The sequence below is a fragment of the Lactuca serriola genome, chromosome 3 (genome assembly GCF_051521515.1).
Source record: "Lactuca serriola cultivar US96UC23 chromosome 3, Lser_US96UC23_V15, whole genome shotgun sequence".
Taxonomy (NCBI): Eukaryota; Viridiplantae; Streptophyta; class Magnoliopsida; order Asterales; family Asteraceae; genus Lactuca; species Lactuca serriola.
This window is the reverse complement of record NC_136410.1, coordinates 136114393-136137902: the sequence shown is the minus strand read 5'-3', so window position 1 is coordinate 136137902 and position 23510 is coordinate 136114393.

Sequence of the window (23510 nt, the reverse complement as noted above, 5' to 3'; positions counted from 1 at the left end):
CATAAATATTATTTCAAGAAAAGATCGACTTGATGTCAATCTATAAAACAATTTGAAAGCATAAGTTTGATAAAACAGTTTCAGTATAAGGAACATTTGTTTGAATCACAGTTGTAAATAAGTTTGAAAAGTAAAAGAGTTTGTAAAACATTTTGAAGTAAAACAGTTTGATAAACAGTTTGAACAGTGATAAAATCATTGGTTTCCTAGTTATTAATCACATGTGATTAATGCAATCACATATGATTGAAGCAATAACTATAAGTATTTAACTTGTATTCCCCGCCCATAAAGTATTTAAAACATTTGAAATCATTTCAAAGGTTGATTAAAGGGGGATGAACTCACTTGTGGTGAGCTGTTTGAATTGCAGTGTCGGATACCGTGCTAGGTGGCAAACGGAGACTTGCTTACACGCACGTGCCTAGTTATCATATAATAAGCATATATATAACTAATTAGCCAAATAATAACTTAATAAAATAAGTTGGGACACTTAGGAACATGAAAACACTTTGTATAAATGTTATAGGTCCTAAGGGTTGCATCTACATCGATACGGGACAAGGCAAAAGGGGTTTAATGCACCAATGACCTTGTATAAGAGCTTACCACCCAACAAACCCCACCTTTAGAGTTTATGGTCGTGAACCCATGACTTTACGGCCGTGAACTCCTCACTTGGTGGTTTTGGGGGTTATAAGGTGCTATATTGATTCTAGAATAAGCCTAGCTTTGTTGGAATAATCCTTGAAGTAGTTTAAGGCCCTAGAATGCTCCATAGAGGAGTTTACGGCCTAAAGACCATATCCCCTAGAGTTTACGGCCATAAACTCCTATGGGGTGTTGGTTTTAATTCTTTTAAGTCACTTGCACATGTAGGATAGCTTCTATGTTGTTGTCTAAGGCTAAAGGGGACATTAGGCACACATTTGTGCCTTTACTTGGAGTTTACAGCCCAAGTGATGTTCCTTGGCCGTAAACTCCCTTTAAGGGATGATTTTTATGTAATATACTCCCCATTCAAGTCCTAAGTATTCAAGGGTAATTGTCTTAAAGCCTTAGGGTGTTTAGGGTACACTTTGCCCTTGAAAAAGGGGTTTACGGCCCAAGAGCATGTCCTTGGCCGTAAACTCCCTAAACTAAATGATTTTGAAGTGTTTTGATGTCTAAATTAGCTATAAGCATTAGAGGGTAAATGCCTTAAGCCTTAAGGGTGACTTAGGGCTCACTTTGGCCCTTGGAAATGGTGTTTACGGTCCAAGAAACACTTGGTCCGTAAACTCCAAAAGCCTTATGATCTTGGATGTTTTGTAGCTACAAAAGATCCTACAATAAGTCCTAACCAGTTTGTCTAACAAGGAATCGGGACTAGGAAGCTTTTAGGCCACGTTTTGGAGTTTACACCCCAAGAACGTTCTTGGGCCGTAAGCTCCTGGATCTTGCATTTTAGGCATGTAAACAATGTTATAAAGCATATAACAAGTATTAAAACACATCTAGGAAAGTAGACTCACAATCTGGGATGAAAACCTGAAGATCCGTCAGAGAGAAAATGGCTTTTCTCTAGTTGGAATTGGGAATAATGAATTAATTTAATTCAGAAATCTATTTATAGTCCTGAAATATTTTGGCAGAAAATATTTTTATTCCGGAGATTGGACTATTACAATATGAAACTTGGAATGTTCAAGTTTCACAAATCCAGGAGCATCCACTCTCCTGATATCTCCTGAAACGTAAACCCTAATGTACACAAACTTGTTCGGAAAAGTCTGAAAATCACGGAAACTGGACTGACTTGTTCGGGTTGTCACAAAATCCTTCGAGGATTATCCGAAAAGCATGGTGTTACTAAAACCATGAGAAAAGAATGGTTGTACCTCATGTACAATATTTATTCTGGAAGAAGCAACACAGTCGATCTAACCGAGGTATTGTGGCAAGACTTTCAGATGTTTTCCATCAAAAGGAAGCCTAACGTGATCTCTAGACTGAGATTTTGGGATCTGAAGCTTCAACAACTGTATTATAAAGATTTTAAGGCGTTCCACTGAATAGCGATCTCAAAGAGTTATAGTGTTATTTAAGGACATTAAAACTTAAAGGTTATCAAACCAATCTGCTTTCAGACATGTTCGTCGCTTTCCGCGACACATGTTAGCAGTAGTTCCATCTAAATCAATTTTTATCAAACAACATCTTCAGACTTCGGTTGTGTATGGCCCTACACAATCTACCCTAGTCTCCAATGAAGGACCTTTAGATGAGAACAAATCAGTTTCTATTAGTGGCCGAAAAAAGAAAATAGCCAAACGAAAGGGCTCGCCCTTAAAAGTTAAATCCAAAAGGAGAACCAAAGCCAGTGGATCCTCTCAACCGGACACACATGTTGGAATTCGATCAGACTCTGGTTCACAGCCTACCCCACCCGTCCACTCTTTCAAAGTACCCTTCAGAGCTTCAATATGACACACACACATACAAGGAGTCAGCACATAATCTACATAGTCCCTTGAAGCCCCCCTGGGACACAGCCATAAGTAATTTTGGAAATACCTCTAAGTTCTTCACTTGCTCAATCATGGGCCCCTGCCTCTGATTCTAAGTTTTCCAATGTTGGAGTAGTTCCCCTACTTCAAGAGCCCCTATTGTTCGGATGCCTGGTTCAATTAAAGGAAGACTAGGTATTGAGGCCATCAAGATGTCATGGGAAACATTCTTGGAAGTTGAATAGGTAGTACTGTCCAGTAACAAACCTATTAGATATGAACACCGACTTTCATAATTTGAAAAAGGGAAAATTGAGCGTCATTAGGTACATCACTACTTTCAGAGACAAGATGAAGCTATTTCCCTATTTGCTGCCTCGTAAAATATCAAAGATAGAGAGGTTTGATAATGGACTACCAGCAAACTTTGGTCCAACGGTGATGATGGCAACCACTCTAAAAGAAGCTGTCAAAGAAGCTATGAACATAGTGACCTAGACTAAAGTGAAGGTTCTGGAGAAGGTGGAGGTTAGAGAAAAGGGGAAGTTAGAGGAATCTTCAAGACCTGATAAGAAGAGTAAGTCCTCAAAGTCTGAAGATCAAAAGCTTGGAAGTGACATGGAGAGGTGGTGTGACAAGTGAAAAATTAATCACTTTGGGGAATGCATTGAAGGAGTGACATGTTACGAGTATGGGAAAATTGGTCATTATGCTCATGAATGTATGGCCAATAAGGAATTTTTCTTCAAGTGTTATGAAGAAGGACACTTTAGGCAAGACATCCTGAAGAAAGAAGGAACTGCAAGGTCGAATGCTCTACCAAAGCCAAGAGGGGGGGGGGTATTTTATGGGACTTGATTAGAGTATGTCACACCCCCAAACCAGAACGGCGGAAACGTTCGGGGTCGGAGGACGTCATATTCAGTATCATAACAGTTCATAGAAAGGAAAGTACACACCACCATACATATATAAAGGTTTTAAAAATGTTTACATCATTGTATTCATTACATGCTCAAAATATAAATTCATAAACATCTTTCAAAAGAAGTAATTAACGCCAGCACGTTAATCCCCAAAAGTTGATTTCCAAACCTGCATAACGGTTCCCTGAGAATACAAGTTATTTCAAAGAGTGGTTTAGAAGGTTTAGAAGGTTTGTATGCCATTCCAAATTGAGTGTATGTTTTCCAAGAAAATCCCTTATTTTCTTATAAAAGTGTGAAATGCATGAGAATATATGTATTGAATAATATAGATAGTTGAATCAAGAAAATCCCTTATTTTCCTATTGGTTGTTTGTTTTGTATACAGGGAAAATCCCATATTTTCCTAAAGTAATAGTTAGCCTAATGTCCCAGACTAAAAACCGAAAGCAAAAGACATGCTTTAGAAGGTTGAAGCATAGATTTATATAATAAAACCTATTAGAAGATTTCAGTTTGTTACATGAAGAATAGTTTTAATAACTACTCATTCATCAATCAGCAGTACTATAATAATTGTATATCCGATGAGTTTTATAACCATACTAAACATAATATGCCTGTAGCGACGTTCTTCAGGCGTCGTAGCGTTATGACAAACTGTCACCCCAAAGGACGGACTGTAGCTAACAGTCAGGGCGCGGGATCATGACTTCTCGTATAGATCTATACACATTTGACACGTTCTCCGAACGGGAGACTCTGGTTATAGACAGGACTTGAAGCGATACCTTCTAGCAAAAAGGCAGTATTTGAAGATGTACATGTCTCATGGATTCTCAACTACGTCTGTATTAAAGTAATAGTTTTGTATGCAAAGATCATCCTTTCTCACAAAGTTTTGACAATGCGTAAATCATAAGTTCTTAAAATATATTAAAACGGTTTTGCAACGATGGATACTTTGGAATTACTAAATACTTTGTATAAATCTAGTGCATGCAAAGTATGACAAGAGTTTTCACATAGTAGTAATAAATCACAAGTGATTCATTTGATAAAAACGAGTAATGTGAAATTTTATGAAATACACGATAATAACCGTATGTTTACTTGTATTCCCCCCCCCCTAAAAGAGTATAAAAAGCATTTAAAACGTATTTAAAGTGTGTTTGTAGGGGTATGAACTCACCTGAAGGTTTGAAGAAAGCGAGATGGAAAACGGGCAGAATTTCGTCTCGGGAAACGGATTTTTCTCGGGATTCTCGGGAATCTCGGGAGTAAAAACGATCTTCGGGACTTGGGCAAAATGACCAGGGCTTCGGGTTAGCACGGGCACGGAAAACCAGGAAAAACGCAAGAGAAACGAGAGGAAATGAGCAAGTTTTCCCGGAACCCTCGCATCCCTTTTATAGGGGCTGAGAGGCCTCGGTACGCAGGGCGTACCCGTGCGTCATGCATGACTGTGTCCTCGACTGCCCCGGAGTTCGGATGGGAAGGGGCGTAGCTCGCATAGGGGGCGACGTGGACGAACCGAGGCCCTTGATTTGAGTACATAGGGGCGTACGAGGGTACGCAGGGCGTACCTCGGTCCTATCTGTTGACTCCTCTTCGGATATTACCAAGAGTTTATAATTAAATTTATATTTATTTTAAATAAACTTCTAAAATTCATATCTCCTTCATACGAACTCCGTTTTTGACGTTCTTTATATCCACCCGTAGGTGAGACTAAGATCTACAACTTTCGTTTAGATTCCGTCGGCAAATTCCGAAATTATTTTTATTATTTATTTTTAAAAGGTCAGGGTAAGAAAATTCGTTAATAATTCATAACTTTTTCATACGATGTCCGTTTTGGGCGTTATTTTTATGTACGTTTGCAGTTTAACGATATCTATGACTTTATTTTAGAAACCTAAGGTCAAAAAGTATTTTATTGAAACTTTGCGTTTTTACGTAACTTCGTATTGCCGGTTTTTGTCGGAAAACTTAGAATGGTCATAACTTCTTCGTTATAACTCGGATTTTAGTGTTCTTTATATGCTTGGAAACCTTAAGACGATATCTACTACATAGCGTACTCCAAACAGAGTTTTTGAATACTTCATTTTTCGATGATATTCTAATTACTTTTTCAAAGAGGTTACACGACTCGATTTTCAATGACCTGAAATGACGGGTTGTTACAGAGTACTTGATAAAGGGAGATAAATAATTAAGATTATCCTATGTTGCCTAAAAACTATACAATACTTAGGACAAGTATCAGTAGGTGTGAAAAGTAGTAGAGGCATATACCATATGAAGCACATGAGTAACTGTAACATCATGTTTCATTATTTTGGATAATAAATTTATCAAACGGAGTCCCTAGGCTTCAATAGAATGATATTTATACTCTATTGGAGGTATATGATGTTGGACAATTGATTTAAACCTTGGATTGTTCGATAGAAGCTGAGGGGTAAAATGTGCAAGGTTATGTTTCGGGCTTCTTGTATAAACTAAGGATTTTAGTTTGACATGTTATTAGTCATAATTATTAAGATAGAACTTTAAAGATCATCGTCATCTTTCTGTGGATATAAAGATCATCGAAAGCGACGTTGAAATGAAGAAGTTATGGTTGTTTGAAGTTAAGATGGAAAAGGAGTCTGGTATGTTGGGCGTACTATACTAAATGAAGTATCGTTTTTAGGGTGTTACATTGGGTGTACTTGCGTAATGCAAAAACCCTACCTTCATGGTTTTAAGCTCTATTTATTGTCTCTGACCTCTTAGGGTCCTTCCTAAAATCATCCTCCACCTTCTTGACCATCCAACTCGAAATCCTAGCCTTATAGATCAAATCTTGGTGTAACGCCAAGAATTTAAAAATAATTTTTCGCATTTAATAAAGACAAACTTCATTTAATATTCATAAAAACATCATTGTCTGTAATTCATTTCATAACATATATAAAAACCCCAAGATCACATAATATAAAAATCCCGCATGTGTGCACTGATCAGGCCGGCGCCTTCCCGCGATCCTCACTAGTACCTGAAACAAATAACACCAACACTGTAAGCATAAAGCTTAGTGAGTTCCCCAAAATACCATATAACACATATTAGCCACTCGAGGCTATAACTCTGTGGGTCCGTGCACCCATACTCTATGAACCCTCAGGTTCTAACTCTGTAAACAAGCATAGCATAAATCACATAGAAAAATGCAGTGCAACACATAACATACATAGCATACAAATACTCTATCATATAACTCTGGTTACCTACTCAAGGTAAAGTATAGTGAGAAGACTCACCTCGCGTGTCTCGATATCTCACAACCTGGGAATCCCTCGTGCCCGATTCTCCGAGCTCTAATCCTCCTATAACATCATAATGTCCCTAGTTAACACTTTATATCTCTAATGTTGACTATCCCTAAGAAGTCAACACAGGTCCACTCTGGTCAACGGTCAATGGTCAACTTTGACCGGACTCGACGAGTGCTAGGGCGACTCGGCGAGTCTACACGTTCTCACCAATTCTCTAAGATTCCCTTTCTACACGTCGAGTCTCCCCCTTGACTCGACGAGTTCCTCCTGGAAGAATCGTGGGGCCACCCCGACTCAACTCGCTGAGTCTAAAGAACAACTCGGCGAGTCCCAGTTCGACTCAGACCACCTGTTAACCCTCTCTAACTCGCCCTGACTCACCGATCCAACTCATAACCCGGACAGGACCACTCTAAGGCAATCTTCAAGCTACTCGTCGAGTCTGTTCGTCGGACTCGGCGAGTCCATGCCATGCAACCGCTCAAACTGCTTTCCAAGGTCAGATCTGCTCCGACAATTCACAGGTCTGGCCTTCCTAAAATGGTTCATCACGTAAAGCCCTCATTTTGGTGCTCATAATACACCCCATGACTCATAATTTACATTTTGACCTAAGGCATAAGGATTCCAATCCAAAACCTCCATTGATTCCCGAAACGCTCAGGCATGGGACATTCTAGACTTCCAAGGGTCCCAATATAGGGTTCGAATCGCTTGGGGGACTAAGGAAACACTCAATCTAGCCACAAAAGGGTTCAATAAACCCTAAATCCATATACACATCAACATAGAAGAATGCAACTCAAAAATATTACCTGAATAACGTTGCTCTGTGTCCCCAATCCTCAGAATGTGGCTTCTCTTGTTGTTCCCTTAACCAAGCCTCCTCCTCCTTGCAAAATAACACTTCCAAGATCAATAATGGTCTTCTACCTTGCTCCAGATGCTCACAATCGAATTAGGGTTTCTCTCAAAGGACTAGGATGAACAATGACGGCCATAAGGCCCCTTATATATGTCCCAAACCTGGACGTTTGGGTTTCGCTAAACAGCGCAGACTCGCCGAGTCCATATCCGGACTCGTCGAGTCCAGTCGCGAACCCGCGACCAGATCCGCGATCCTACTCGGCGAGTCTGAGCTCCAACTCGCCGAGTCCCCTCTTAAAACACCCAAAAATCATAAATATAACGATACCTAGAATTCCGGGCTGTTACAACTCTCCCCCACTAGGACTAGATTTCGCCCTCGAAGTCTCACTCTGAAAATAGCTCCGGATGCTGCTCCCGCATCTGACGCTCCGGCTCCCAGGTCATTTCCGATCCCTTCTGGTGCTGCCACTAAACTAACACTAGAGGTATCTCCTTATTCCTCAGAACCTTGATCTTCCAATCTCTGATGGCCACTGGTCTCTCGGCATAATTCAGGCTCGCATCCACCTGAATGTCCTCTAATGGAACCACTGCCGACTCATCGGCTATACACTTTCTCAATTGCGACACATGAAAAGTGTCGTGGATCTGACTCAATTCCGCTGGCAACTCCAAACGGTAGGCCACCCGGCCTACCCTCGCAATCACACGAAAAGGCCCAATATACCGGGGCCCCAACTTGCCCCTCTTCCTGAATCGAATCACTCCTTTCCAAGGAGAGACCTTCAGGAGTACGAAGTCGCCGACCTGAAATTCAAGCTCGGATCGGCGTCTGTCTGCATAACTTTTCTGTCGACTCTGGGCAGTCAATAACCTCTGTCTAACCTGCTGAATCTGCTATGTCGTCTGTAGCACGATCTCTGTACTGCCCATCACTCTCTATCCCACCTCTCCCCAACAAATGGGGGTTCGACATCTCCTACCATACAACAGCTCAAAGGGCGGCATACCGATGCTCGAATGATGGTTGTTGTTGTAGGAAAACTCCGCCAAGGGCAAATACGCATCCCAGCTACCCCCAAAATCCAACACACACGCCCGAAGCATGTCCTCGAGCGTCTGAATCGTCCGCTCACTCTGACCGTCTGTCTGGGGATGATATGCGGTACTAAAATGCAATCTTGTAACCAACTCCTCATGAAATTTCTTCCAGAACCTAGAAGTGAAACGCACATCACGATCTGAAACAATCGAGATCGGCACCCCATGCCGAGATACTACTTCTCTCACATACACCTCTGCCAATTTCTCTGCTGAAGAACTCTCACTAATGGCAAGGAAGTGAGCACTCTTCGTCAATCTGTCTACAATCACCCAAATTGCATCAACTCCTCTGGCAGTCCTCGGCAATTTGGTGATGAAATCCATAGTGATCTGTTCCCACTTCCACTCGGGAACCTCCAATGGCTGCAACTTGCCATGCGGTCTCTGGTGCTGGGCCTTAACCCTACGGCAGGTCAAGCACCTCTCGACAAACCACGCGACGTCACTCTTCATGCAGGGCCACCAATATTCTCTCCTCAAATCCAAATACATCTTTGTAGCCCCGGGATGGATCGAGAATTTCGATCGATGTGCCTCCTCCATCAAAGTAGTACGCGTACCGCCCACAAACGGTACCCAAATCCGACCTTGAAAGGTCATCAACCCTCGAACATCAGTAACGAACTCTAAAACCAAACCAACGACCCGTTCCCTCTTCTGCATCTCCAGTTGCATAGCCTCAGACTGTGCCCCACGAATGGCATCCAGTACTGGAGCTATCACGGTCAACCTCAAACATACATTTCATAGTGGAGTGCTCTCCCCCTTACGGCTCAACGCATCTGCTACCACATTAGCTTTGCCCGGGTGGTACAGGATCTCGCAATCATAATCCTTGACCACATCCAACCACCTCCTCTGACGCATGTTTAGGTTGGGCTGGTCTATCAAGTACTTCAAACTCTTATGGTCAGTGTATATCGTGCAACGAACTCCATACAAGTAATGACGCCAAATCTTGAGGGCGAACACTACCGCCCCCAGCTCTATATCATGCGTGGGATATCTCGTCTCGTGAGGCTTCAGCTGCCTCGATGCATATGCTATTACATGCCCTCTTTGCATCAGAACTGCACCCAACCCCGAAATAGATGCATCACAATAAACTACAAAATCCTCCATCCCTTCTGGGAGAGCTAACACGGGGGCTTCGCACAATCTCTGGCGAAGTGTCCCAAAAGAGGTCTGCTGCTCGGGTCCCCATGAGAATGCAACCCCCTTTTGGGTCAATCTAGTAAGTGGCACTGCAATTCTGGAGAAGTCCTTAATAAATCTCCGATAATACCCTGCCAATCCAAGGAAACTCCTGATCTCAGAGGGTGACTTCGGCACCTCCCAACTCATCACCGCCTCAACCTTGGCCGGATCCACCAATATCCCTTCCTGATTAACAACATGTCCTAGGAATTGGACCTCCCGCAACCAGAAGTCACACTTGGATAACTTTGCATAAAGCTTCTCCGATCTCAAAACCCCAAGGACCCCCCTCAAATGTTCCTCATGCTGCTCTCTAGATCTCGAATACACCAAAATATCATTGATAAATACAATCACTGACCGATCCAACATCGGCGTACATACCCTGTTCATGAGATCCATGAATATAGCCGGGGCGTTGGTGAGCCCAAAAGGCATCACCACAAACTCATAATGCCCATATCGCGTCCTGAATGCTGTCTTCTGTACGTCCTCATCCCGCACTTTCACTTGTTGATATCCCGACCTCAAGTCGATCTTGGAAAACCAAGATGCTCCCTGCAACTGATCAAATAAATCGTCGATCCTCGGTAATGGGTAACGGTTCTTGACCGTCAACTTGTTCAACTCCCGGTAATCAATGCACATCCGGTGTGAACCATCTTTCTTCTTGACGAACAGAATAGGTGCTCCCCACGGCGAGCTGCTCGGCCGAATGAATCCCTTCCCCAGCAACTCCTGAAGCTGCGAGGATAACTCTTGCATCTCTGGAGGTGCAAGACGATAAGGCACCTTAGCGATAGGCGCGGCTCCCGGAATCAAATCGATACCAAACTCCACTTGCCTCACAGGAGGTACTCCCGGCAGCTCCTCGGGAAAGACATCTGGAAACTCACGCACCACCGGTACCTCCTCAACTGAACTCGGTCTCTCGGAAGTCGCTCGCGTATCCATCACATACGCCACAAAACCCTTACAGCCCTGCTGTAGACACTGCCTCGCTCTGGCGGCCGAACAAAAGGCTGATCCCGAATGCGTACCCTCGCCGTACACCGAAAGAACTCCCCCACTAGGGTCTCGTATAGTCACCAGCTGACGCTCGCAGTCGATGACTGCGCTGAATCGGCTCAACCAGTCCATGCCCACAATGACACAGACATCACCCATCGCGATAGGAATTAGGTCAATCGGAAACTCAACCCCAAAAATCTCTAACACACATCCCCGGAAAACCCCCGTGGCACAAATCACTCTATCCTCAGCTATGGAAACTCTCAGAGGCCGACTCAATGCCTCACGACTAACACTGATATGCTGACTAAAGGCCAGAGATACAAAAGACCGACTCGCACCCGAGTCAAATAACACTAAAGCAGGCACAAAATTCACAAGGAAGGTACTTACGTATAACCTAATATAAGCATAATATTTCAACATCAATATAAATACATGAAAGGAAACGTACCAGCCACCACATCGGGCGCAGCGCGGACTTCCTCCGTAGTCAGCTGGAAGGCTCTCCCTCGAGCTCTCGGTGCTCTCGGTGCCTCGTTTCCTTCCCTGCTTGAGTTGACAGAGTTATTGTACGCTATAATGCCTGCCACTGTGGCCATAACTGTAGCTTGCAAAGTGGCGGTGTCCAATTGTAGGAATGGGGTTTCATTGGTAAGTTGATTATTTCCAGCCCTTGCCGCGCTGCTAAAGTTTGCTGGAGACAGTGCAGCTGTTACTACCGCAGTGATAGCAGATTGTACTATGTTGGGGTCATATTGGGGAGGTGGTGGCGTGGTTGCGTTTCTACGTGTTGATCTACGAGGAGGCATTGTTCTGCTAAGGAAATAACAAGAAAAACTATAAGTTTTAATGATTCGAAAGTCGCGCATTAGTGATTTGTTATATACGAAGTTCGGTTTACCCTTGAATAGGGTTTTGAGTTCGACTTATAAGGAGAGTAGATAAACTCATGAACTGGAGGGGCATGCAAAGGGTTTAATAAAGGAAATACATCTTATATATTATAAAACATGGTGCGTTACATTTTGTAGTTCGGAAAATTTGACCTATCTAAAGGTCTCCAATTACAAGGTTATGAAAAGTAAGGACTTTATTCGAGGTCTTATGTTATGACAAAATTTTGGAAGTCAGACGGGTATTATTTGTTATGCAAGCTGGCTACATGGGCTTTAGATTCCGCCAACTGACACTCCATCTGGAGCATACGTAGTTCATGTCTTGCCTGACGTGCCCGAAGTTCTATCACTTCGGTTTGAGTTGTCGTTAGTTCTCTCTGCAACGCTTCATTTCGATTTACGATTCTCCCGTGAGCTAATTCTAACTATTGGATGTGAACTGTGTTGACTCCAGTGTTCGCATCATTCTCCTCAGTTCGATGGATGGTCGTCCGTCCTTGTTCACCAATGCAAGAAATCCGACGAACCAATATAAGGAGGGCTCTGTCTGCTGAGCCTCCCTCACTTAGATTGTAGAAGCTTCGGTCTCCGTTGAATGGAAGGGGTTGATCTTTCTCGCGGCTCCACCTATTCAGGTTAGTTGCCCAAAGGGGCGTCAAGCCATGAAATTCCGGTCGAGGATTAGGATTTTGAATTGGAGTCGTTAAGGGTAGGTTATTTTCCTCGGGATTTGAGTCTGATTCTTCTTGCATTCCTTCTTCAGGATCATTCTCTATCCTTTCTCCACTACCTTGGTTGGGTAGTAGGGGTCACCGGGGTGATGGAATCCAGCCATTGAGTCAATACGAGAATAGGGTTAAGAATTTACTATAAACTAAAGCACGTGGAATTTACCCTTAAGTTTAATGGTTGTAGGTATTCGAATACTCCCTTAGTATTCTTTAACGATATGCTTTTGGTAAGTTTAAAATTTGTTGTCCATTGCAGACACTCCTTGGCATACGTTAGTCGGCTCTCGGACAAATATAGTTGATCAGGCTATATCCTTCCCAGTTCCGATTACATGTCCCAAGGCATACCTGCACTGCACAACTTATTTATAATACTTCTATATTGTTTTAATTATGATACTGACCCTATTGTAAATATGAAATGAATGCATGCCTACTTTACAAAAACTAAATAAATTTAATTTTTAAAAGTATGACTCTTACTCAGAGTGTTTTTGCCCAGTTGTGTTGATAGTTGTATGCCAAAAATGGTTTTAATATACTTAATTCACTATAAACAATGCTCTGATACCAATCTGTCACACCCCCAAACCAAAACGGCAGAAACGTTCGGGGGCGGATGACGTCATATTTAGTATCATAACAGTTCATAGAAAGGAAAGTACACACCACCATATATATTAAGGTTTCCAAATTTTTACATAATTGTATTCGTTACATGTTCAAAATATAAATACATAAACATCTTTCAAAAGAAGTAATTAACGTCAGCACGTTTAATCCCCAAAAGTTGATTTCCAAACCTGCTTAGCGGTTCCCTGAGAATACAAGTTATTTCAAAGAGAAAGTGTCAACAATTAAGTTGGTGAGTTCATAAGTAGTGTTTTGAGGAATGTACGCCATTCGAAAGTTCGTGTATGTTTTCCAGAAAACACGGTATTTTCAAATGAAAAGAGTTATGATTCGTTGTGTTGAAAATGAACGTATTAGATCCAGAAAATCCCATATTTTCCCTAATAGTTGAGATATGATTTGTTGTGTTTTCCAAGAAAAACCCTTATTTTCTTATAAAAGTATGAAATGTATATGAATGTTCGTTTTATAAGTTGTAAACAATTGCACCAGGAAAATCCCTTATTTTCCTATTAGTTGTTTGTTCTAGATGCGGGAAAAACCCTTATTTTCCTAAACTAACTGGCAGTCTCTAAGACCGAAAATCGCAAGCAACCGACGTGCTTAAAAGGTGTGGCATAATTTTATATAATAAAGCTATACGAAGATCACACTTGTTCCTCAGAACCTTGATCTTCCGATCTCTGATGGCCACTGGTCTCTCGGCATAATTCAGGCTCGCATCCACCTGAATGTCCTCTAATGGAACCACTGCCGACTCATCGGCTATACACTTTCTCAATTGCGACACATGAAAAGTGTCGTGGATCTGACTCAATTCCGCTGGCAACTCCAAACGGTAGGCCACCCGGCCTACCCTCGCAATCACACGAAAAGGCCCAATATACCGGGGCCCCAACTTGCCCCTCTTCCTGAATCGAATCACTCCTTTCCAAGGAGAGACCTTCAGGAGTACGAAGTCGCCGACCTGAAATTCAAGCTCGGATCGGCGTCTGTCTGCATAACTTTTCTGTCGACTCTGGGCAGTCAATAACCTCTGTCTAACCTGCTGAATCTGCTATGTCGTCTGTAGCATGATCTCTGTACTGCCCATCACTCTCTATCCCACCTCTCCCCAACAAATGGGGGTTCGACATCTCCTACCATACAACAGCTCAAAGGGCGGCATACCGATGCTCGAATGATGGTTGTTGTTGTAGGAAAACTCCGCCAAGGGCAAATACGCATCCCAGCTACCCCCAAAATCCAACACACACGCCCGAAGCATGTCCTCGAGCGTCTGAATCGTCCGCTCACTCTGACCGTCTGTCTGGGGATGATATGCGGTACTAAAATGGAATCTTGTAACCAACTCCTCATTAAATTTCTTCCAGAACCTAGAAGTGAAACGCACATCACGATCTGAAACAATCGAGATCGGCACCCCATGCCGAGATACTACTTCTCTCACATACACCTCCGCCAATTTCTCTGCTGAAGAACTCTCACTAATGGCAAGGAAGTGAGCACTCTTCGTCAATCTGTCTACAATCACCCAAATTGCATCAACTCCTCTGGCAGTCCTCGGCAATTTGGTGATGAAATCCATAGTGATCTGTTCCCACTTCCACTCGGGAACCTCCAATGGCTGCAACTTGCCATGCGGTCTCTGGTGCTCGGCCTTAACCCTACGGCAGGTCAAGCACCTCTCGACAAACCACGCGACGTCCCTCTTCATGCAGGGCCACCAATATTCTCTCCTCAAATCCAAATACATCTTTGTAGCCTCGGGATGGATCGAGAATTTCGATCGATGTGCCTCCTCCATCAAAGTAGTACGTATACTGCCCACAAACGGTACCCAAATCCGACCTTGAAAGGTCATCAACCCTCGAACATCAGTAACAAACTCTGAAACCAAACCAACGACCCGTTCCCTCTTCTGCATCTCCGGTTGCATAGCCTCAGACTGTGCCCCACGAATGGCATCCAGTACTGGAGCTATCACGGTCAACCTCAAACATACATTTCATAGTGGAGTGCTCTCCCCCTTACGGCTCAACGCATCTGCTACCACATTAGCTTTGCCCGGGTGGTACAGGATCTCGCAATCATAATCCTTGACCACATCCAACCACCTCCTCTGACGCATGTTTAGGTTGGGCTGGTCCATCAAGTACTTCAAACTCTTATGGTCAGTGTATATCGTGCAACGAACTCCATACAAGTAATGACGCCAAATCTTGAGGGCGAACACTACCGCCCCCAGCTCTATATCATGCGTGGGATATCTCGTCTCGTGAGGCTTCAGCTGCCTCGATGCATATGCTATTACATGCCCTCTTTGCATCAGAACTGCACCCAACCCCGAAATAGATGCATCACAATAAACTACAAAATCCTCCATCCCTTCTGGGAGAGCCAACACGGGGGCTTCGCACAATCTCTGGCGAAGTGTCCCAAAAGAGGTCTGCTGCTCGGGTCCCCATGAGAATGCAACCCCCTTTTGGGTCAATCTAGTAAGTGGCACTGCAATTCTGGAGAAGTCCTTAATAAATCTCCGATAATACCCTGCCAATCCAAGGAAACTCCTGATCTCAGAGGGTGACTTCGGCACCTCCCAACTCATCACCGCCTCAACCTTGGCCGGATCCACCAATATCCCTTCCTGATTAACAACATGTCCTAGGAATTGGACCTCCCGCAACCAGAAGTCACACTTGGATAACTTTGCATAAAGCTTCTCCGATCTCAAAACCCCAAGGACCCCCCTCAAATGTTCCTCATGCTGCTCTCTAGATCTCGAATAAACCAAAATATCATTGATAAATACAATCACTGACCGATCCAACATCGGCGTACATACCCTGTTCATGAGATCCATGAATATAGCCGGGGCGTTGGTGAGCCCAAAAGGCATCACCACAAACTCATAATGCCCATATCGCGTCCTGAATGCTGTCTTCTGTACGTCCTCATCCCGCACTTTCACTTGTTGATATCCCGACCTCAAGTCGATCTTGGAAAACCAAGATGCTCCCTGCAACTGATCAAATAAATCGTCGATCCTCGGTAATGGGTAACGGTTCTTGACCGTCAACTTGTTCAACTCCCGGTAATCAATGCACATCCGGTGTGAACCATCTTTCTTCTTGACGAACAGAATAGGTGCTCCCCACGGCGAGCTGCTCGGCCGAATGAATCCCTTCCCCAGCAACTCCTGAAGCTGCGAGGATAACTCTTGCATCTCTGGAGGTGCAAGACGATAAGGCACCTTAGCGATAGGCGCGGCTCCCGGAATCAAATCAATACCAAACTCCACTTGCCTCACAGGAGGTACTCCCGGCAGCTCCTCGGGAAAGACATCTGGAAACTCACGCACCACCGGTACCTCCTCAACTGAACTCGGTCTCTCGGAAGTCGCTCGCGTATCCATCACATACGCCACAAAACCCTTACAGCCCTGCTGTAGACACTGCCTCGCTCTGGCGGCCGAACAAAAGGCTGATCCCGAATGCGTACCCTCGCCGTACACCGAAAGAACTCCCCCACTAGGGTCTCGTATAGTCACCAGCTGACGCTCGCAGTCGATGACTGCGCTGAATCGGCTCAACCAGTCCATGCCCACAATGACACAGACATCACCCATCGCGATAGGAATTAGGTCAATCGGAAACTCAACCCCAAAAATCTCTAACACACATCCCCGGAAAACCCCCGTGGCACAAATCACTCTATCCTCAGCTATGGAAACTCTCAGAGGCCGACTCAATGCCTCACGACTAACACTGATATGCTGACTAAAGGCCAGAGATACAAAAGACCGACTCGCACCCGAGTCAAATAACACTAAAGCAGGCACAAAATTCACAAGGAAGGTACTTACGCATAACCTAATATAAGCATAATATTTCAACATCAATATAAATACATGAAAGGAAACGTACCAGCCACCACATCGGGCGCAGCGCGGACTTCCTCCGTAGTCAGCTGGAAGGCTCTCCCTCGAGCTCTCGGTGCTCTCGGTGCCTCGTTTCCTTCCCTGCTTGAGTTGACAGAGTTATTGTACGCTATAATGCCTTCCACTGTGGCCATAACTGTAGCTTGCAAAGTGGCGGTGTCCAATTGTAGGAATGGGGTTTCATTGGTAAGTTGATTATTTCCAGCCCTTGCCGCGCTGCTAAAGTTTGCTGGAGACAGTGCAGCTGTTACTACCGCAGTGATAGCAGATTGTACTATGTTGGGGTCATATTGGGGAGGTGGTGGCGTGGTTGCGTTTCTACGTGTTGATCTACGAGGAGGCATTGTTCTGCTAAGGAAATAACAAGAAAAACTATAAGTTTTAATGATTCGAAAGTCGCGCATTAGTGATTTGTTATATACGAAGTTCGGTTTACCCTTGAATAGGGTTTTGAGTTCGACTTATAAGGAGAGTAGATAAACTCATGAACTGGAGGGGCATGCAAAGGGTTTAATAAAGGAAATACATCTTATATATTATAAAACATGGTGCGTTACATTTTGTAGTTCGGAAAATTTGACCTATCTAAAGGTCTCCAATTACAAGGTTATGAAAAGTAAGGACTTTATTCGAGGTCTTATGTTATGACAAAATTTTGGAAGTCAGACGGGTATTATTTGTTATGCAAGCTGGCTACATGGGCTTTAGATTCCGCCAACTGACACTCCATCTGGAGCATACGTAGTTCATGTCTTGCCTGACGTGCCCGAAGTTCTATCACTTCGGTTTGAGTTGTCGTTAGTTCTCTCTGCAACGCTTCATTTCGATTTACGATTCTCCCGTGAGCTAATTCTAACTATTGGATGTGAACTGTGTTGACTCCAGTGTTCGCATCATTCTCCTCAGTTCGATGGATGGTCGTCCGTCCTTGTTCACCAATGCAAGAAATCCGACGAACCAATATAAGGAGGGCTCTGTCTGCTGAGCCTCCCTCACTTAGATTGTAGAAGCTTCGGTCTCCGTTGAATGGAAGGGGTTGATCTTTCTCGCGGCTCCACCTATTCAGGTTAGTTGCCCAAAGGGGCGTCAAGCCATGAAATTCCGGTCGAGGATTAGGATTTTGAATTGGAGTCGTTAAGGGTAGGTTATTTTCCTCGGGATTTGAGTCTGATTCTTCTTGCATTCCTTCTTCAGGATCATTCTCTATCCTTTCTCCACTACCTTGGTTGGGTAGTAGGGGTCACCGGGGTGATGGAATCCAACCATTGAGTCTATACGAGAATAGGGTTAAGAATTGACTATAAACTAAAGCACGTGGAATTTACCCTTAAGTTTAATGGTTGTAGGTATTCGAATACTCCCTTAGTATTCTTTAACGATATGCTTTTGGTAAGTTTAAAATTTGTTGTCCATTGCAGACACTCCTTGGCATACGTTAGTCGGCTCTCGGACAAATATAGTTGATCAGGCTATATCCTTCCCAGTTCCGATTACATGTCCCAAGGCATACCTGCACTGCACAACTTATTTATAATACTTCTATATTGTTTTAATTATGATACTGACCCTATTGTAAATATGAAATGAATGCATGCCTACTTTACAAAAACTAAATAAATTTAATTTTTAAAAGTATGACTCTTACTCAGAGTGTTTTTGCCCAGTTGTGTTGATAGTTGTATGCCAAAAATGGTTTTAATATACTTAATTCACTATAAACAATGCTCTGATACCAATCTGTCACACCCCCAAACCAAAACGGCAGAAACGTTCGGGGGCGGATGACGTCATATTTAGTATCATAACAGTTCATAGAAAGGAAAGTGCACACCACCATATATATTAAGGTTTCCAAATTTTTACATAATTGTATTCGTTACATGTTCAAAATATAAATACATAAACATCTTTCAAAAGAAGTAATTAACGTCAGCACGTTTAATCCCCAAAAGTTGATTTCCAAACCTGCTTAGCGGTTCCCTGAGAATACAAGTTATTTCAAAGAGAAAGTGTCAACAATTAAGTTGGTGAGTTCATAAGTAGTGTTTTGAGGAATGTACGCCATTCGAAAGTTCGTGTATGTTTTCCAGAAAACACGGTATTTTCAAATGAAAAGAGTTATGATTCGTTGTGTTGAAAATGAACGTATTAGATCCAGAAAATCCCATATTTTCCCTAATAGTTGAGATATGATTTGTTGTGTTTTCCAAGAAAAACCCTTATTTTCTTATAAAAGTATGAAATGTATATGAATGTTCGTTTTATAAGTTGTAAACAATTGCACCAGGAAAATCCCTTATTTTCCTATTAGTTGTTTGTTCTAGATGCGGGAAAAACCCTTATTTTCCTAAACTAACTGGCAGTCTCTAAGACCGAAAATCGCAAGCAACCGACGTGCTTAAAAGGTGTGGCATAATTTTATATAATAAAGCTATACGAAGATCACACTTGTTCCTCAGAACCTTGATCTTCCGATCTCTGATGGCCACTGGTCTCTCGGCATAATTCAGGCTCACATCCACCTGAATGTCCTCTAATGGAACCACTGCCGACTCATCGGCTATACACTTTCTCAATTGCGACACATGAAAAGTGTCGTGGATCTGACTCAATTCCGCTGGCAACTCCAAACGGTAGGCCACCCGGCCTACCCTCGCAATCACACGAAAAGGCCCAATATACCGGGGCCCCAACTTGCCCCTCTTCCTGAATCGAATCACTCCTTTCCAAGGAGAGACCTTCAGGAGTACGAAGTCGCCGACCTGAAATTCAAGCTCGGATCGGCGTCTGTCTGCATAACTTTTCTGTCGACTCTGGGCAGTCAATAACCTCTGTCTAACCTGCTGAATCTGCTATGTCGTCTGTAGCACGATCTCTGTACTGCCCATCACTCTCTATCCCACCTCTCCCCAACAAATGGGGGTTCGACATCTCCTACCATACAACAACTCAAAGGGCGGCATACCGATGCTCGAATGATGGTTGTTGTTGTAGGAAAACTCCGCCAAGGGCAAATACGCATCCCAGCTACCCCCAAAATCCAACACACACGCCCGAAGCATGTCCTCGAGCGTCTGAATCGTCCACTCACTCTGACCGTCTGTCTGGGGATGATATGCGGTACTAAAATGGAATCTTGTAACCAACTCCTCATTAAATTTCTTCCAGAACCTAGAAGTGAAACGCACATCACGATCTGAAACAATCGAGATCGGCACCCCATGCCGAGATACTACTTCTCTCACATACACCTCCGCCAATTTCTCTGCTGAAGAACTCTCACTAATGGCAAGGAAGTGAGCACTCTTCGTCAATCTGTCTACAATCACCCAAATTGCATCAACTCCTCTGGCAGTCCTCGGCAATTTGGTGATGAAATCCATAGTGATCTGTTCCCACTTCCACTCGGGAACCTCCAATGGCTGCAACTTGCCATGCGGTCTCTGGTGCTCGGCCTTAACCCTACGGCAGGTCAAGCACCTCTCGACAAACCACGCGACGTCCCTCTTCATGCAGGGCCACCAATATTCTCTCCTCAAATCCAAATACATCTTTGTAGCCCCGGGATGGATCGAGAATTTCGATCGATGTGCCTCCTCCATCAAAGTAGTACGTGTACCGCCCACAAACGGTACCCAAATCCGACCTTGAAAGGTCATCAACCCTCGAACATCAGTAACAAACTCTGAAACCAAACCAACGACCCGTTCCCTCTTCTGCATCTCCGGTTGCATAGCCTCAGACTGTGCCCCACGAATGGCATCCAGTACTGGAGCTATCACGGTCAACCTCAAACATACATTTCATAGTGGAGTGCTCTCCCCCTTACGGCTCAACGCATCTGCTACCACATTAGCTTTGCCCGGGTGGTACAGGATCTCGCAATCATAATCCTTGACCACATCCAACCACCTCCTCTGACGCATGTTTAGGTTGGGCTGGTCCATCAAGTACTTCAAACTCTTATGGTCAGTGTATATCGTGCAACGAACTCCATACAAGTAATGACGCCAAATCTTGAGGGCGAACACTACCGCCCCCAGCTCTATATCATGCGTGGGATATCTCGTCTCGTGAGGCTTCAGCTGCCTCGATGCATATGCTATTACATGCCCTCTTTGCATCAGAACTGCACCCAACCCCGAAATAGATGCATCACAATAAACTACAAAATCCTCCATCCCTTCTGGGAGAGCCAACACGGGGGCTTCGCACAATCTCTGGCGAAGTGTCCCAAAAGAGGTCTGCTGCTCGGGTCCCCATGATAATGCAACCCCCTTTTGGGTCAATCTAGTAAGTGGCACTGCAATTCTGGAGAAGTCCTTAATAAATCTCCGATAATACCCTGCCAATCCAAGGAAACTCCTGATCTCAGAGGGTGACTTCGGCACCTCCCAACTCATCACCGCCTCAACCTTGGCCGGATCCACCAATATCCCTTCCTGATTAACAACATGTCCTAGGAATTGGACCTCCCGCAACCAGAAGTCACACTTGGATAACTTTGCATAAAGCTTCTCCGATCTCAAAACCCCAAGGACCCCCCTCAAATGTTCCTCATGCTGCTCTCTAGATCTCGAATACACCAAAATATCATTGATAAATACAATCACTGACCGATCCAACATCGGCGTACATACCCTGTTCATGAGATCCATGAATATAGCCGGGGCGTTGGTGAGCCCAAAAGGCATCACCACAAACTCATAATGCCCATATCGCGTCCTGAATGCTGTCTTCTGTACGTCCTCATCCCGCACTTTCACTTGTTGATATCCCGACCTCAAGTCGATCTTGGAAAACCAAGATGCTCCCTGCAACTGATCAAATAAATCGTCGATCCTCGGTAATGGGTAACGGTTCTTGACCGTCAACTTGTTCAACTCCCGGTAATCAATGCACATCCGGTGTGAACCATCTTTCTTCTTGACGAACAGAATAGGTGCTCCCCACGGCGAGCTGCTCGGCCGAATGAATCCCTTCCCCAGCAACTCCTGAAGCTGCGAGGATAACTCTTGCATCTCTGGAGGTGCAAGACGATAAGGCACCTTAGCGATAGGCGCGGCTCCCGGAATCAAATCAATACCAAACTCCACTTGCCTCACAGGAGGTACTCCCGGCAGCTCCTCGGGAAAGACATCTGGAAAGTCACGCACCACCGGTACCTCCTCAACTGAACTCGGTCTCTCGGAAGTCGCTCGCGTATCCATCACATACGCCACAAAACCCTTACAGCCCTGCTGTAGACACTGCCTCGCTCTGGCGGCCGAACAAAAGGCTGATCCCGAATGCGTACCCTCGCCGTACACCGAAAGAACTCCCCCACTAGGGTCTCGTATAGTCACCAGCTGACGCTCGCAGTCGATGACTGCGCTGAATCGGCTCAACCAGTCCATGCCCACAATGACACAGACATCACCCATCGCGATAGGAATTAGGTCAATCGGAAACTCAACCCCAAAAATCTCTAACACACATCCCCGGAAAACCCCCGTGGCACAAATCACTCTATCCTCAGCTATGGAAACTCCCAGAGGCCGACTCAATGCCTCACGACTAACACTGATATGCTGACTAAAGGCCAGAGATACAAAAGACCGACTCGCACCCGAGTCAAATAACACTAAAGCAGGCACAAAATTCACAAGGAAGGTACTTACGCATAACCTAATATAAGCATAATATTTCAACATCAATATAAATACATGAAAGGAAACGTACCAGCCACCACATCGGGCGCAGCGCGGACTTCCTCCGTAGTCAGCTGGAAGGCTCTCCCTCGAGCTCTCGGTGCTCTCGGTGCCTCGTTTCCTTCCCTGCTTGAGTTGACAGAGTTATTGTACGCTATAATGCCTGCCACTGTGGCCATAACTGTAGCTTGCAAAGTGGCGGTGTCCAATTGTAGGAATGGGGTTGCATTGGTAAGTTGATTATTTCCAGCCCTTGTCGCGCTGCTAAAGTTTGCTGGAGACAGTGCAGCTGTTACTACCGCAGTGATAGCAGATTGTACTATGTTGGGGTCATATTGGGGAGGTGGTGGCGTGGTTGCGTTTCTACGTGTTGATCTACGAGGAGGCATTGTTCTGCTAAGGAAATAACAAGAAAAACTATAAGTTTTAATGATTCGAAAGTCGCGCATTAGTGATTTGTTATATACGAAGTTCGGTTTACCCTTGAATAGGGTTTTGAGTTCGACTTATAAGGAGAGTAGATAAACTCATGAATTGGAGGGGCATGCAAAGGGTTTAATAAAGGAAATACATCTTATATATTATAAAACATGGTGCGTTACATTTTGTAGTTCGGAAAATTTGACCTATCTAAAGGTCTCCAATTACAAGGTTATGAAAAGTAAGGACTTTATTCGAGGTCTTATGTTAT